This window comes from Salmo salar, chromosome 04, assembly GCF_965601325.2.
Source record: "Salmo salar chromosome 04, fSalSal1, whole genome shotgun sequence".
Lineage (NCBI taxonomy): Eukaryota > Metazoa > Chordata > Actinopteri > Salmoniformes > Salmonidae > Salmo > Salmo salar.
The window spans coordinates 9,331,989-9,349,364 of NC_138294.1; positions in this window are offsets into that span (position 1 = coordinate 9,331,989).

Consider the following 17,376-nt stretch of genomic DNA (forward strand, 5'->3'; position numbering starts at 1 on the left):
GACATCAGTAACCTCTACTAACCACCTCCATGACATTTCATATTGAACACCAACAGAATGTTATGGTAGACATCAGTAACCCCACCTCTACTAACCACCTCCATGACATTTCATATTGAACACCAACAGAATGTTATGATAGACATCAGTAACCCCACCTCTACTAACCACCTCCATGACATTTCATATTGAACACCAACATAATGTTATGGTAGACATCAGTAACCTCTACTAACCACCTCCATGACATTTCATATTGAACACCAACAGAATGTTATGATAGACATCAGTAACCCCACCTCTACTAACCACCTCCATGACATTTCATATTGAACACCAACAGAATGTTATGGTAGACATCAGTAACCCCACCTCTACTAACCACCTCCATGACATTTCATATTGAACACCAACAGAATGTTATGATAGACATCAGTAACCCCACCTCTACTAACCACCTCCATGACATTTCATATTGAACACCAACAGAATGTTATGATAGACATCAGTAACCTCTACTAACCACCTCCATGACATTTCATATTGAACACCAACAGAATGTTATGGTAGACATCAGTAACCTCTACTAACCACCTCCATGACATTTCATATTGAACAACAACAGAATGTTATGATAGACATCAGTAACCTCTACTAACCACCTCCATGACATTTCATATTGAACACCAACAGAATGTTATGATAGACATCAGTAACCCCACCTCTACTAACCACCTCCATGACATTTCATATTGAACACCAACAGAATGTTATGATAGACATCAGTAACCTCTACTAACCACCTCCATGACATTTCATATTGAACACCAACAGAATGTTATGGTAGACATCAGTAACCTCTACTAACCACCTCCATGACATTTCATATTGAACAACAACAGAATGTTATGATAGACATCAGTAACCTCTACTAACCACCTCCATGACATTTCATATTGAACACCAACAGAATGTTATGATAGACATCAGTAACCTCTACTAACCACCTCCATGACATTTCATATTGAACACCAACAGAATGTTATGATAGACATCAGTAACCCCACCTCTACTAACCACCTCCATGACATTTCATATTGAACACCAACAGAATGTTATGATAGACATCAGTAACCCCACCTCTACTAACCACCTCCATGACATTTCATATTGAACACCAACAAAATGTTATGGTAGACATCAGTAACCTCTACTAACCAGCTCCATGACATTTCATATTGAACACCAACAGAATGTTATGGTAGACATCAGTAACCCCACCTCTACTAACCACCTCCATGACATTTCATATTGAACACCAACAGAATGTTATGATAGACATCAGTAACCTCTACTAACCACCTCCATGACATTTCATATTGAACACCAACAGAATGTTATGGTAGACATCAGTAACCCCACCTCTACTAACCACCTCCATGACATTTCATATTGAACACCAACAGAATGTTATGGTAGACATCAGTAACCTCTACTAACCACCTCCATGACATTTCATATTGGACACCAACAGAATGTTATGGTAGACATCAGTAACCTCTACTAACCACCTCCATGACATTTCATATTGGACACCAACAGAATGTTATGGTAGACATCAGTAACCCCACCTCTACTAACCACCTCCATGACATTTCATATTGAACACCAACAGAATGTTATGGTAGACATCAGTAACCTCTACTAACCACCTCCATGACATTTCATATTGAACACCAACAGAATGTTATGATAGACATCAGTAACCCCACCTCTACTAACCACCTCCATGACATTTCATATTGAACACCAACAGAATGTTATGGTAGACATCAGTAACCTCTACTAACCACCTCCATGACATTTCATATTGAACACCAACAGAATGTTATGGTAGACATCAGTAACCCCACCTCTACTAACCACCTCCATGACATTTCATATTGAACACCAACAGAATGTTATGGTAGACATCAGTAACCTCTACTAACCACCTCCATGACATTTCATATTGGACACCAACAGAATGTTATGATAGACATCAGTAACCCCCTCTACTAACCACCTCCATGACATTTCATATTGAACACCAACATAATGTTATGGTAGACATCAGTAACCCCACCTCTACTAACCACCTCCATGACATTTCATATTGAACACCAACATAATGTTATGGTAGACATCAGTAACCCCACCTCTACTAACCAGCTCCATGACATTTCATATTGAACACCAACAGAATGTTATGGTAGACATCAGTAACCCACCTCTACTAACCACCTCCATGACATTTCATATTGAACACCAACAGAATGTTATGGTAGACATCAGTAACCTCTACTAACCACCTCCATGACATTTCATATTGAACACCAACAGAATGTTATGGTAGACATCAGTAACCCCACCTCTACTAACCACCTCCATGACATTTCATATTGAACACCAACAGAATGTTATGGTAGACATCAGTAACCCCCTCTACTAACCACCTCCATGACATTTCATATTGAACACCAACAGAATGTTATGGTAGACATCAGTAACCTCTACTAACCACCTCCATGACATTTCATATTGAACACCAACAGAATGTTATGGTAGACATCAGTAACCCCACCTCTACTAACCACCTCCATGACATTTCATATTGAACACCAACAGAATGTTATGGTAGACATCAGTAACCTCTACTAACCACCTCCATGACATTTCATATTGAACACCAACAGAATGTTATGGTAGACATCAGTAACCCCACCTCTACTAACCACCTCCATGACATTTCATATTGAACACCAACAGAATGTTATGGTAGACATCAGTAACCTCTACTAACCACCTCCATGACATTTCATATTGAACACCAACAGAATGTTATGGTAGACATCAGTAACCCCACCTCTACTAACCAACTCCATGACATTTCATATTGAACACCAACAGAATGTTATGGTAGACATCAGTAACCCCACCTCTACTAACCACCTCCATGACATTTCATATTGAACACCAACAGAATGTTATGGTAGACATCAGTAACCTCTACTAACCACCTCCATGACATTTCATATTGAACACCAACAGAATGTTATGGTAGACATCAGTAACCCCACCTCTACTAACCACCTCCATGACATTTCATATTGAACACCAACAGAATGTTATGGTAGACATCAGTAACCTCTACTAACCACCTCCATGACATTTCATATTGAACACCAACAGAATGTTATGATAGACATCAGTAACCTCTACTAACCACCTCCATGACATTTCATATTGAACACCAACAGAATGTTATGGTAGACATCAGTAACCCCACCTCTACTAACCACCTCCATGACATTTCATATTGAACACCAACAGAATGTTATGGTAGACATCAGTAACCCCACCTCTACTAACCACCTCCATGACATTTCATATTGAACACCAACAGAATGTTATGGTAGACATCAGTAACCTCTACTAACCACCTCCATGACATTTCATATTGAACACCAACAGAATGTTATGGTAGACATCAGTAACCCCACCTCTACTAACCACCTCCATGACATTTCATATTGAACACCAACAGAATGTTATGGTAGACATCAGTAACCCCACCTCTACTAACCACCTCCATGACATTTCATATTGGACACCAACAGAATGTTATGGTAGACATCAGTAACCTCTACTAACCACCTCCATGACATTTCATATTGAACACCAACAGAATGTTATGGTAGACATCAGTAACCTCTACTAACCACCTCCATGACATTTCATATTGAACACCAACAGAATGTTATGGTAGACATCAGTAACCCCACCTCTACTAACCACCTCCATGACATTTCATATTGAACACCAACAGAATGTTATGGTAGACATCAGTAACCTCTACTAACCACCTCCATGACATTTCATATTGGACACCAACAGAATGTTATGGTAGACATCAGTAACCTCTACTAACCACCTCCATGACATTTCATATTGAACACCAACAGAATGTTATGGTAGACATCAGTAACCTCTACTAACCACCTCCATGACATTTCATATTGAACACCAACAGAATGTTATGGTAGACATCAGTAACCCCACCTCTACTAACCACCTCCATGACATTTCATATTGAACACCAACAGAATGTTATGGTAGACATCAGTAACCCCACCTCTACTAACCACCTCCATGACATTTCATATTGAACACCAACAGAATGTTATGATAGACATCAGTAACCTCTACTAACCACCTCCATGACATTTCATATTGAACACCAACAGAATGTTATGGTAGACATCAGTAACCCCACCTCTACTAACCACCTCCATGACATTTCATATTGAACACCAACAGAATGTTATGGTAGACATCAGTAACCTCTACTAACCACCTCCATGACATTTCATATTGAACACCAACAGAATGTTATGGTAGACATCAGTAACCCTCTACTAACCACCTCCATGACATTTCATATTGAACACCAACAGAATGTTATGGTAGACATCAGTAACCTCTACTAACCACCTCCATGACATTTCATATTGAACACCAACAGAATGTTATGGTAGACATCAGTAACCCCCTCTACTAACCACCTCCATGACATTTCATATTGAACACCAACAGAATGTTATGATAGACATCAGTAACCTCTACTAACCACCTCCATGACATTTCATATTGAACACCAACAGAATGTTATGGTAGACATCAGTAACCTCTACTAACCACCTCCATGACATTTCATATTGAACACCAACAGAATGTTATGGTAGACATCAGTAACCCCACCTCTACTAACCACCTCCATGACATTTCATATTGAACACCAACAGAATGTTATGGTAGACATCAGTAACCCTCTACTAACCACCTCCATGACATTTCATATTGAACACCAACAGAATGTTATGGTAGACATCAGTAACCTCTACTAACCACCTCCATGACATTTCATATTGAACACCAACAGAATGTTATGATAGACATCAGTAACCTCTACTAACCACCTCCATGACATTTCATATTGAACACCAACAGAATGTTATGATAGACATCAGTAACCTCTACTAACCACCTCCATGACATTTCATATTGAACACCAACAGAATGTTATGGTAGACATCAGTAACCTCTACTAACCACCTCCATGACATTTCATATTGGACACCAACAGAATGTTATGGTAGACATCAGTAACCCCACCTCTACTAACCACCTCCATGACATTTCATATTGAACACCAACAGAATGTTATGGTAGACATCAGTAACCCCACCTCTACTAACCACCTCCATGACATTTCATATTGAACACCAACAGAATGTTATGATAGACATCAGTAACCCCACCTCTACTAACCACCTCCATGACATTTCATATTGAACACCAACAGAATGTTATGGTAGACATCAGTACCCCACCTCTACTAACCACCTCCATGACATTTCATATTGAACACCAACAGAATGTTATGGTAGACATCAGTAACCCACCTCTACTAACCACCTCCATGACATTTCATATTGAACACCAACAGAATGTTATGGTAGACATCAGTAACCCCCTCTACTAACCACCTCCATGACATTTCATATTGAACACCAACAGAATGTTATGGTAGACATCAGTAACCTCTACTAACCACCTCCATGACATTTCATATTGAACACCAACAGAATGTTATGGTAGACATCAGTAACCTCTACTAACCACCTCCATGACATTTCATATTGAACACCAACAGAATGTTATGGTAGACATCAGTAACCCCACCTCTACTAACCACCTCCATGACATTTCATATTGAACACCAACAGAATGTTATGGTAGACATCAGTAACCTCTACTAACCACCTCCATGACATTTCATATTGAACACCAACAGAATGTTATGGTAGACATCAGTAACCCCACCTCTACTAACCACCTCCATGACATTTCATATTGAACACCAACAGAATGTTATGGTAGACATCAGTAACCTCTACTAACCACCTCCATGACATTTCATATTGAACACCAACAGAATGTTATGGTAGACATCAGTAACCCCACCTCTACTAACCACCTCCATGACATTTCATATTGAACACCAACAGAATGTTATGGTAGACATCAGTAACCCCCTCTACTAACCACCTCCATGACATTTCATATTGAACACCAACAGAATGTTATGGTAGACATCAGTAACCTCTACTAACCACCTCCATGACATTTCATATTGAACACCAACAGAATGTTATGATAGACATCAGTAACCTCTACTAACCACCTCCATGACATTTCATATTGAACACCAACAGAATGTTATGGTAGACATCAGTAACCTCTACTAACCACCTCCATGACATTTCATATTGAACACCAACAGAATGTTATGGTAGACATCAGTAACCCCACCTCTACTAACCACCTCCATGACATTTCATATTGAACACCAACAGAATGTTATGGTAGACATCAGTAACCCCCCTCTACTAACCACCTCCATGACATTTCATATTGAACACCAACAGAATGTTATGATAGACATCAGTAACCCCACCTCTACTAACCACCTCCATGACATTTCATATTGAACACCAACAGAATGTTATGGTAGACATCAGTAACCCCCTCTACTAACCACCTCCATGACATTTCATATTGAACACCAACAGAATGTTATGGTAGACATCAGTAACCCCACCTCTACTAACCACCTCCATGACATTTCATATTGAACACCAACAGAATGTTATGGTAGACATCAGTACCCACCTCTACTAACCACCTCCATGACATTTCATATTGAACACCAACAGAATGTTATGGTAGACATCAGTAACCTCTACTAACCACCTCCATGACATTTCATATTGAACACCAACAGAATGTTATGGTAGACATCAGTAACCTCTACTAACCACCTCCATGACATTTCATATTGAACACCAACAGAATGTTATGGTAGACATCAGTAACCCCACCTCTACTAACCACCTCCATGACATTTCATATTGAACACCAACAGAATGTTATGATAGACATCAGTAACCTCTACTAACCACCTCCATGACATTTCATATTGAACACCAACAGAATGTTATGGTAGACATCAGTAACCCCACCTCTACTAACCACCTCCATGACATTTCATATTGGACACCAACAGAATGTTATGGTAGACATCAGTAACCTCTACTAACCACCTCCATGACATTTCATATTGAACACCAACAGAATGTTATGGTAGACATCAGTAACCCCACCTCTACTAACCACCTCCATGACATTTCATATTGAACACCAACAGAATGTTATGGTAGACATCAGTAACCCCACCTCTACTAACCACCTCCATGACATTTCATATTGAACACCAACAGAATGTTATGATAGACATCAGTAACCTCTACTAACCACCTCCATGACATTTCATATTGAACACCAACAGAATGTTATGGTAGACATCAGTAACCCCACCTCTACTAACCAGCTCCATGACATTTCATATTGAACACCAACAGAATGTTATGATAGACATCAGTAACCTCTACTAACCACCTCCATGACATTTCATATTGAACACCAACAGAATGTTATGGTAGACATCAGTAACCCCACCTCTACTAACCACCTCCATGACATTTCATATTGAACACCAACAGAATGTTATGGTAGACATCAGTAACCTCTACTAACCACCTCCATGACATTTCATATTGAACACCAACAGAATGTTATGATAGACATCAGTAACCTCTACTAACCACCTCCATGACATTTCATATTGAACACCAACAGAATGTTATGGTAGACATCAGTAACCCCACCTCTACTAACCACCTCCATGACATTTCATATTGAACACCAACAGAATGTTATGGTAGACATCAGTAACCTCTACTAACCACCTCCATGACATTTCATATTGAACACCAACAGAATGTTATGGTAGACATCAGTAACCTCTACTAACCACCTCCATGACATTTCATATTGAACACCAACAGAATGTTATGGTAGACATCAGTAACCCCACCTCTACTAACCAGCTCCATGACATTTCATATTGAACACCAACAGAATGTTATGGTAGACATCAGTAACCCCACCTCTACTAACCACCTCCATGACATTTCATATTGAACACCAACAGAATGTTATGGTAGACATCAGTAACCCCACCTCTACTAACCAGCTCCATGACATTTCATATTGAACACCAACAGAATGTTATGGTAGACATCAGTAACCCCACCTCTACTAACCACCTCCATGACATTTCATATTGAACACCAACAGAATGTTATGGTAGACATCAGTAACCCCACCTCTACTAACCAGCTCCATGACATTTCATATTGAACACCAACAGAATGTTATGGTAGACATCAGTAACCTCTACTAACCACCTCCATGACATTTCATATTGAACACCAACAGAATGTTATGGTAGACATCAGTAACCCCACCTCTACTAACCACCTCCATGACATTTCATATTGAACACCAACAGAATGTTATGGTAGACATCAGTAACCTCTACTAACCACCTCCATGACATTTCATATTGAACACCAAGAGAATGTTAAGGTAGACATCAGTAACATCTACTAACCAGCTCCATGACATTTCATATTGAACACCAACAGAATGTTATGGTAGACATCAGTAACCCCACCTCTACTAACCAGCTCCATGACATTTCATATTGAACACCAACAGAATGTTATGGTAGACATCAGTAACCCCACCTCTACTAACCACCTCCATGACATTTCATATTGAACACCAACAGAATGTTATGGTAGACATCAGTAACCCCACCTCTACTAACCAGCTCCATGACATTTCATATTGAACACCAACAGAATGTTATGGTAGACATCAGTAACCCCACCTCTACTAACCACCTCCATGACATTTCATATTGAACACCAACAGAATGTTATGGTAGACATCAGTAACCCCACCTCTACTAACCAGCTCCATGACATTTCATATTGAACACCAACAGAATGTTATGGTAGACATCAGTAACCTCTACTAACCAGCTCCATGACATTTCATATTGAACACCAACAGAATGTTATGGTAGACATCAGTAACCCCTCTCTACTAACCACCTCCATGACATTTCATATTGAACACCAACAGAATGTTATGGTAGACATCAGTAACCCCACCTCTACTAACCACCTCCATGACATTTCATATTGAACACCAACAGAATGTTATGGTAGACATCAGTAACCCCACCTCTACTAACCACCTCCATGACATTTCATATTGGACACCAACAGAATGTTATGGTAGACATCAGTAACCTCTACTAACCACCTCCATGACATTTCATATTGAACACCAACAGAATGTTATGATAGACATCAGTAACCCCACCTCTACTAACCACCTCCATGACATGTCATATTGGACACCAACAGAATGTTATGGTAGACATCAGTAACCCCACCTCTACTAACCACCTCCATGACATTTCATATTGAACACCAACATAATGTTATGATAGACATCAGTAACCCCACCTCTACTAACCACCTCCATGACATTTCATATTGGACACCAACAGAATGTTATGATAGACATCAGTAACCCCACCTCTACTAACCACCTCCATGACATTTCATATTGAACACCAACAGAATGTTATGGTAGACATCAGTAACCCCACCTCTACTAACCACCTCCATGACATTTCATATTGAACACCAACAGAATGTTATGGTAGACATCAGTAACCTCTACTAACCACCTCCATGACATTTCATATTGAACACCAACAGAATGTTATGGTAGACATCAGTAACCTCTACTAACCACCTCCATGACATTTCATATTGAACACCAACAGAATGTTATGGTAGACATCAGTAACCCCACCTCTACTAACCACCTCCATGACATTTCATATTGAACACCAACAGAATGTTATGGTAGACATCAGTAACCCCACCTCTACTAACCAGCTCCATGACATTTCATATTGAACACCAACAGAATGTTATGGTAGACATCAGTAACCCCACCTCTACTAACCACCTCCATGACATTTCATATTGAACACCAACAGAATGTTATGGTAGACATCAGTAACCCCACCTCTACTAACCAGCTCCATGACATTTCATATTGAACACCAACAGAATGTTATGGTAGACATCAGTAACCTCTACTAACCACCTCCATGACATTTCATATTGAACACCAACAGAATGTTATGGTAGACATCAGTAACCTCTACTAACCATCTCCATGACATTTCATATTGAACACCAACAGAATGTTATGGTAGACATCAGTAACCCCACCTCTACTAACCACCTCCATGACATTTCATATTGAACACCAACAGAATGTTATGATAGACATCAGTAACCTCTACTAACCACCTCCATGACATTTCATATTGAACACCAACAGAATGTTATGGTAGACATCAGTAACCCCACCTCTACTAACCACCTCCATGACATTTCATATTGGACACCAACAGAATGTTATGGTAGACATCAGTAACCTCTACTAACCAGCTCCATGACATTTCATATTGAACACCAACAGAATGTTATGGTAGACATCAGTAACCCCACCTCTACTAACCACCTCCATGACATTTCATATTGAACACCAACAGAATGTTATGGTAGACATCAGTAACCCCACCTCTACTAACCACCTCCATGACATTTCATATTGAACACCAACAGAATGTTATGATAGACATCAGTAACCCCACCTCTACTAACCACCTCCATGACATTTCATATTGAACACCAACAGAATGTTATGGTAGACATCAGTAACCCCACCTCTACTAACCAGCTCCATGACATTTCATATTGAACACCAACAGAATGTTATGATAGACATCAGTAACCTCTACTAACCATCTCCATGACATTTCATATTGAACACCAACAGAATGTTATGGTAGACATCAGTAACCCCACCTCTACTAACCACCTCCATGACATTTCATATTGGACACTAATAGAATGTTATGATAGACATCAGTAACCTCTACTAACCAGCTCCATGACATTTCATATTGAACACCAACAGAATGTTATGATAGACATCAGTAACCTCTACTAACCACCTCCATGACATTTCATATTGAACACCAACAGAATGTTATGGTAGACATCAGTAACCCCACCTCTACTAACCACCTCCATGACATTTCATATTGAACACCAACAGAATGTTATGGTAGACATCAGTAACCTCTACTAACCACCTCCATGACATTTCATATTGAACACCAAGAGAATGTTAAGGTAGACATCAGTAACATCTACTAACCAGCTCCATGACATTTCATATTGAACACCAACAGAATGTTATGGTAGACATCAGTAACCCCACCTCTACTAACCAGCTCCATGACATTTCATATTGAACACCAACAGAATGTTATGGTAGACATCAGTAACCCCACCTCTACTAACCACCTCCATGACATTTCATATTGAACACCAACAGAATGTTATGGTAGACATCAGTAACCCCACCTCTACTAACCAGCTCCATGACATTTCATATTGAACACCAACAGAATGTTATGGTAGACATCAGTAACCCCACCTCTACTAACCACCTCCATGACATTTCATATTGAACACCAACAGAATGTTATGGTAGACATCAGTAACCCCACCTCTACTAACCAGCTCCATGACATTTCATATTGAACACCAACAGAATGTTATGGTAGACATCAGTAACCTCTACTAACCACCTCCATGACATTTCATATTGAACACCAACAGAATGTTATGGTAGACATCAGTAACCCCACCTCTACTAACCACCTCCATGACATTTCATATTGAACACCAACAGAATGTTATGGTAGACATCAGTAACCTCTACTAACCACCTCCATGACATTTCATATTGAACACCAAGAGAATGTTAAGGTAGACATCAGTAACATCTACTAACCAGCTCCATGACATTTCATATTGAACACCAACAGAATGTTATGGTAGACATCAGTAACCCCACCTCTACTAACCAGCTCCATGACATTTCATATTGAACACCAACAGAATGTTATGGTAGACATCAGTAACCCCACCTCTACTAACCACCTCCATGACATTTCATATTGAACACCAACAGAATGTTATGGTAGACATCAGTAACCCCACCTCTACTAACCAGCTCCATGACATTTCATATTGAACACCAACAGAATGTTATGGTAGACATCAGTAACCCCACCTCTACTAACCACCTCCATGACATTTCATATTGAACACCAACAGAATGTTATGGTAGACATCAGTAACCCCACCTCTACTAACCAGCTCCATGACATTTCATATTGAACACCAACAGAATGTTATGGTAGACATCAGTAACCTCTACTAACCAGCTCCATGACATTTCATATTGAACACCAACAGAATGTTATGGTAGACATCAGTAACCCCCTCTCTACTAACCACCTCCATGACATTTCATATTGAACACCAACAGAATGTTATGGTAGACATCAGTAACCCCACCTCTACTAACCACCTCCATGACATTTCATATTGAACACCAACAGAATGTTATGGTAGACATCAGTAACCCCACCTCTACTAACCACCTCCATGACATTTCATATTGGACACCAACAGAATGTTATGGTAGACATCAGTAACCTCTACTAACCACCTCCATGACATTTCATATTGAACACCAACAGAATGTTATGATAGACATCAGTAACCCCACCTCTACTAACCACCTCCATGACATGTCATATTGGACACCAACAGAATGTTATGGTAGACATCAGTAACCCCACCTCTACTAACCACCTCCATGACATTTCATATTGAACACCAACATAATGTTATGATAGACATCAGTAACCCCACCTCTACTAACCACCTCCATGACATTTCATATTGGACACCAACAGAATGTTATGATAGACATCAGTAACCCCACCTCTACTAACCACCTCCATGACATTTCATATTGAACACCAACAGAATGTTATGGTAGACATCAGTAACCCCACCTCTACTAACCACCTCCATGACATTTCATATTGAACACCAACAGAATGTTATGGTAGACATCAGTAACCTCTACTAACCACCTCCATGACATTTCATATTGAACACCAACAGAATGTTATGGTAGACATCAGTAACCTCTACTAACCACCTCCATGACATTTCATATTGAACACCAACAGAATGTTATGGTAGACATCAGTAACCCCACCTCTACTAACCACCTCCATGACATTTCATATTGAACACCAACAGAATGTTATGATAGACATCAGTAACCTCTACTAACCACCTCCATGACATTTCATATTGAACACCAACAGAATGTTATGGTAGACATCAGTAACCCCACCTCTACTAACCACCTCCATGACATTTCATATTGAATACCAACAGAATGTTATGGTAGACATCAGTAACCCCACCTCTACTAACCAGCTCCATGACATTTCATATTGAACACCAACAGAATGTTATGGTAGACATCAGTAACCTCTACTAACCACCTCCATGACTTTTCATATTGAACACCAACAGAATGTTATGATAGACATCAGTAACCCCACCTCTACTAACCACCTCCATGACATTTCATATTGAACACCAAGAGAATGTTATGGTAGACATCAGTAACCCCACCTCTACTAACCAGCTCCATGACATTTCATATTGAACACCAACAGAATGTTATGGTAGACATCAGTAACCTCTACTAACCACCTCCATGACATTTCATATTGGACACCAACAGAATGTTATGGTAGACATCAGTAACCCCACCTCTACTAACCACCTCCATGACATTTCATATTGGACACCAACAGAATGTTATGGTAGACATCAGTAACCCCACCTCTACTAACCACCTCCATGACATTTCATATTGAACACCAAGAGAATGTTATGGTAGACATCAGTAACCTCTACTAACCACCTCCATGACATTTCATATTGAACACCAACAGAATGTTATGGTAGACATCAGTAACCCCACCTCTACTAACCACCTCCATGACATTTCATATTGAACACCAAGAGAATGTTATGGTAGACATCAGTAACCCCACCTCTACTAACCACCTCCATGACATTTCATATTGAACACCAACAGAATGTTATGGTAGACATCAGTAACCCCACCTCTACTAACCACCTCCATGACATTTCATATTGAACACCAACAGAATGTTATGGTAGACATCAGTAACCTCTACTAACCACCTCCATGACATTTCATATTGGACACCAACAGAATGTTATGATAGACATCAGTAACCCCACCTCTACTAACCACCTCCATGACATTTCATATTGAACACCAACAGAATGTTATGGTAGACATCAGTAACCCCACCTCTACTAACCACCTCCATGACATTTCATATTGAACACCAACAGAATGTTATGGTAGACATCAGTAACCTCTACTAACCACCTCCATGACATTTCATATTGAACACCAAGAGAATGTTATGGTAGACATCAGTAACCCCACCTCTACTAACCAGCTCCATGACATTTCATATTGAACACCAACAGAATGTTATGGTAGACATCAGTAACCTCTACTAACCACCTCCATGACATTTCATATTGGACACCAACAGAATGTTATGGTAGACATCAGTAACCCCACCTCTACTAACCACCTCCATGACATTTCATATTGGACACCAACAGAATGTTATGGTAGACATCAGTAACCCCACCTCTACTAACCACCTCCATGACATTTCATATTGGACACCAACAGAATGTTATGGTAGACATCAGTAACCCCACCTCTACTAACCACCTCCATGACATTTCATATTGAACACCAACAGAATGTTATGGTAGACATAAGAAACCCCACCTCTACTAACCACCTCCATGACATTTCATATTGAACACCAACAGAATGTTATGGTAGACATCAGTAACCCCACCTCTACTAACCACCTCCATGACATTTCATATTGAACACCAACAGAATGTTATGGTAGACATCAGTAACCTCTACTAACCACCTCCATGACATTTCATATTGAACACCAACAGAATGTTATGATAGACATCAGTAACCCCACCTCTACTAACCACCTCCATGACATGTCATATTGGACACCAACAGAATGTTATGGTAGACATCAGTAACCCCACCTCTACTAACCACCTCCATGACATTTCATATTGAACACCAACATAATGTTATGATAGACATCAGTAACCCCACCTCTACTAACCACCTCCATGACATTTCATATTGGACACCAACAGAATGTTATGATAGACATCAGTAACCCCACCTCTACTAACCACCTCCATGACATTTCATATTGAACACCAACAGAATGTTATGGTAGACATCAGTAAACTCTACTAACCACCTCCATGACATTTCATATTGAACACCAACAGAATGTTATGGTAGACATCAGTAACCCCACCTCTACTAACCACCTCCATGACATTTCATATTGAACACCAACAGAATGTTATGATAGACATCAGTAACCTCTACTAACCACCTCCATGACATTTCATATTGAACACCAACAGAATGTTATGGTAGACATCAGTAACCCCACCTCTACTAACCACCTCCATGACATTTCATATTGGACACCAACAGAATGTTATGGTAGACATCAGTAACCCCACCTCTACTAACCACCTCCATGACATTTCATATTGAACACCAACATAATGTTATGGTAGACATCAGTAACCTCTACTAACCACCTCCATGACATTTCATATTGAACACCAACAGAATGTTATGGTAGACATCAGTAACCTCTACTAACCAGCTCCATGACATTTCATATTGAACACCAACAGAATGTTATGGTAGACATCAGTAACCCCACCTCTACTAACCACCTCCATGACATTTCATATTGAACACCAACAGAATGTTATGATAGACATCAGTAACCTCTACTAACCACCTCCATGACATTTCATATTGAACACCAACAGAATGTTATGGTAGACATCAGTAACCCCACCTCTACTAACCAGCTCCATGACATTTCATATTGAACACCAACAGAATGTTATGGTAGACATCAGTAACCCCACCTCTACTAACCACCTCCATGACATTTCATATTGAACACCAACAGAATGTTATGGTAGACATCAGTAACCCCACCTCTACTAACCAGCTCCATGACATTTCATATTGAACACCAACAGAATGTTATGGTAGACATCAGTAACCTCTACTAACCACCTCCATGACATTTCATATTGAACACCAACAGAATGTTATGATAGACATCAGTAACCCCACCTCTACTAACCAGCTCCATGACATTTCATATTGAACACCAACAGAATGTTATGGTAGACATCAGTAACCTCTACTAACCACCTCCATGACATTTCATATTGGACACCAACAGAATGTTATGGTAGACATCAGTAACCTCTACTAACCACCTCCATGACATTTCATATTGAACACCAACAGAATGTTATGGTAGACATCAGTAACCCCACCTCTACTAACCACCTCCATGACATTTCATATTGAACACCAACAGAATGTTATGGTAGACATCAGTAACCCCACCTCTACTAACCACCTCCATGACATTTCATATTGGACACCAACAGAATGTTATGGTAGACATCAGTAACCCCACCTCTACTAACCACCTCCATGACATTTCATATTGAACACCAACAGAATGTTATGGTAGACATCAGTAACCCCACCTCTACTAACCAGCTCCATGACATTTCATATTGAACACCAACAGAATGTTATGGTAGACATCAGTAACCCCACCTCTACTAACCAGCTCCATGACATTTCATATTGAACACCAACAGAATGTTATGGTAGACATCAGAAACCCCACCTCTACTAACCACCTCCATGACATTTCATATTGAACACCAACAGAATGTTATGGTAGACATCAGTAACCCCACCTCTACTAACCACCTCCATGACATTTCATATTGGACACCAACAGAATGTTATGGTAGACATCAGTAACCTCTACTAACCACCTCCATGACATTTCATATTGAACACCAACAGAATGTTATGGTAGACATCAGTAACCCCACCTCTACTAACCACCTCCATGACATTTCATATTGAACACCAACAGAATGTTATGGTAGACATCAGTAACCTCTACTAACCACCTCCATGACATTTCATATTGAACACCAACAGAATGTTATGATAGACATCAGTAACCCCACCTCTACTAACCACCTCCATGACATGTCATATTGGACACCAACAGAATGTTATGGTAGACATCAGTAACCCCACCTCTACTAACCACCTCCATGACATTTCATATTGAACACCAACATAATGTTATGG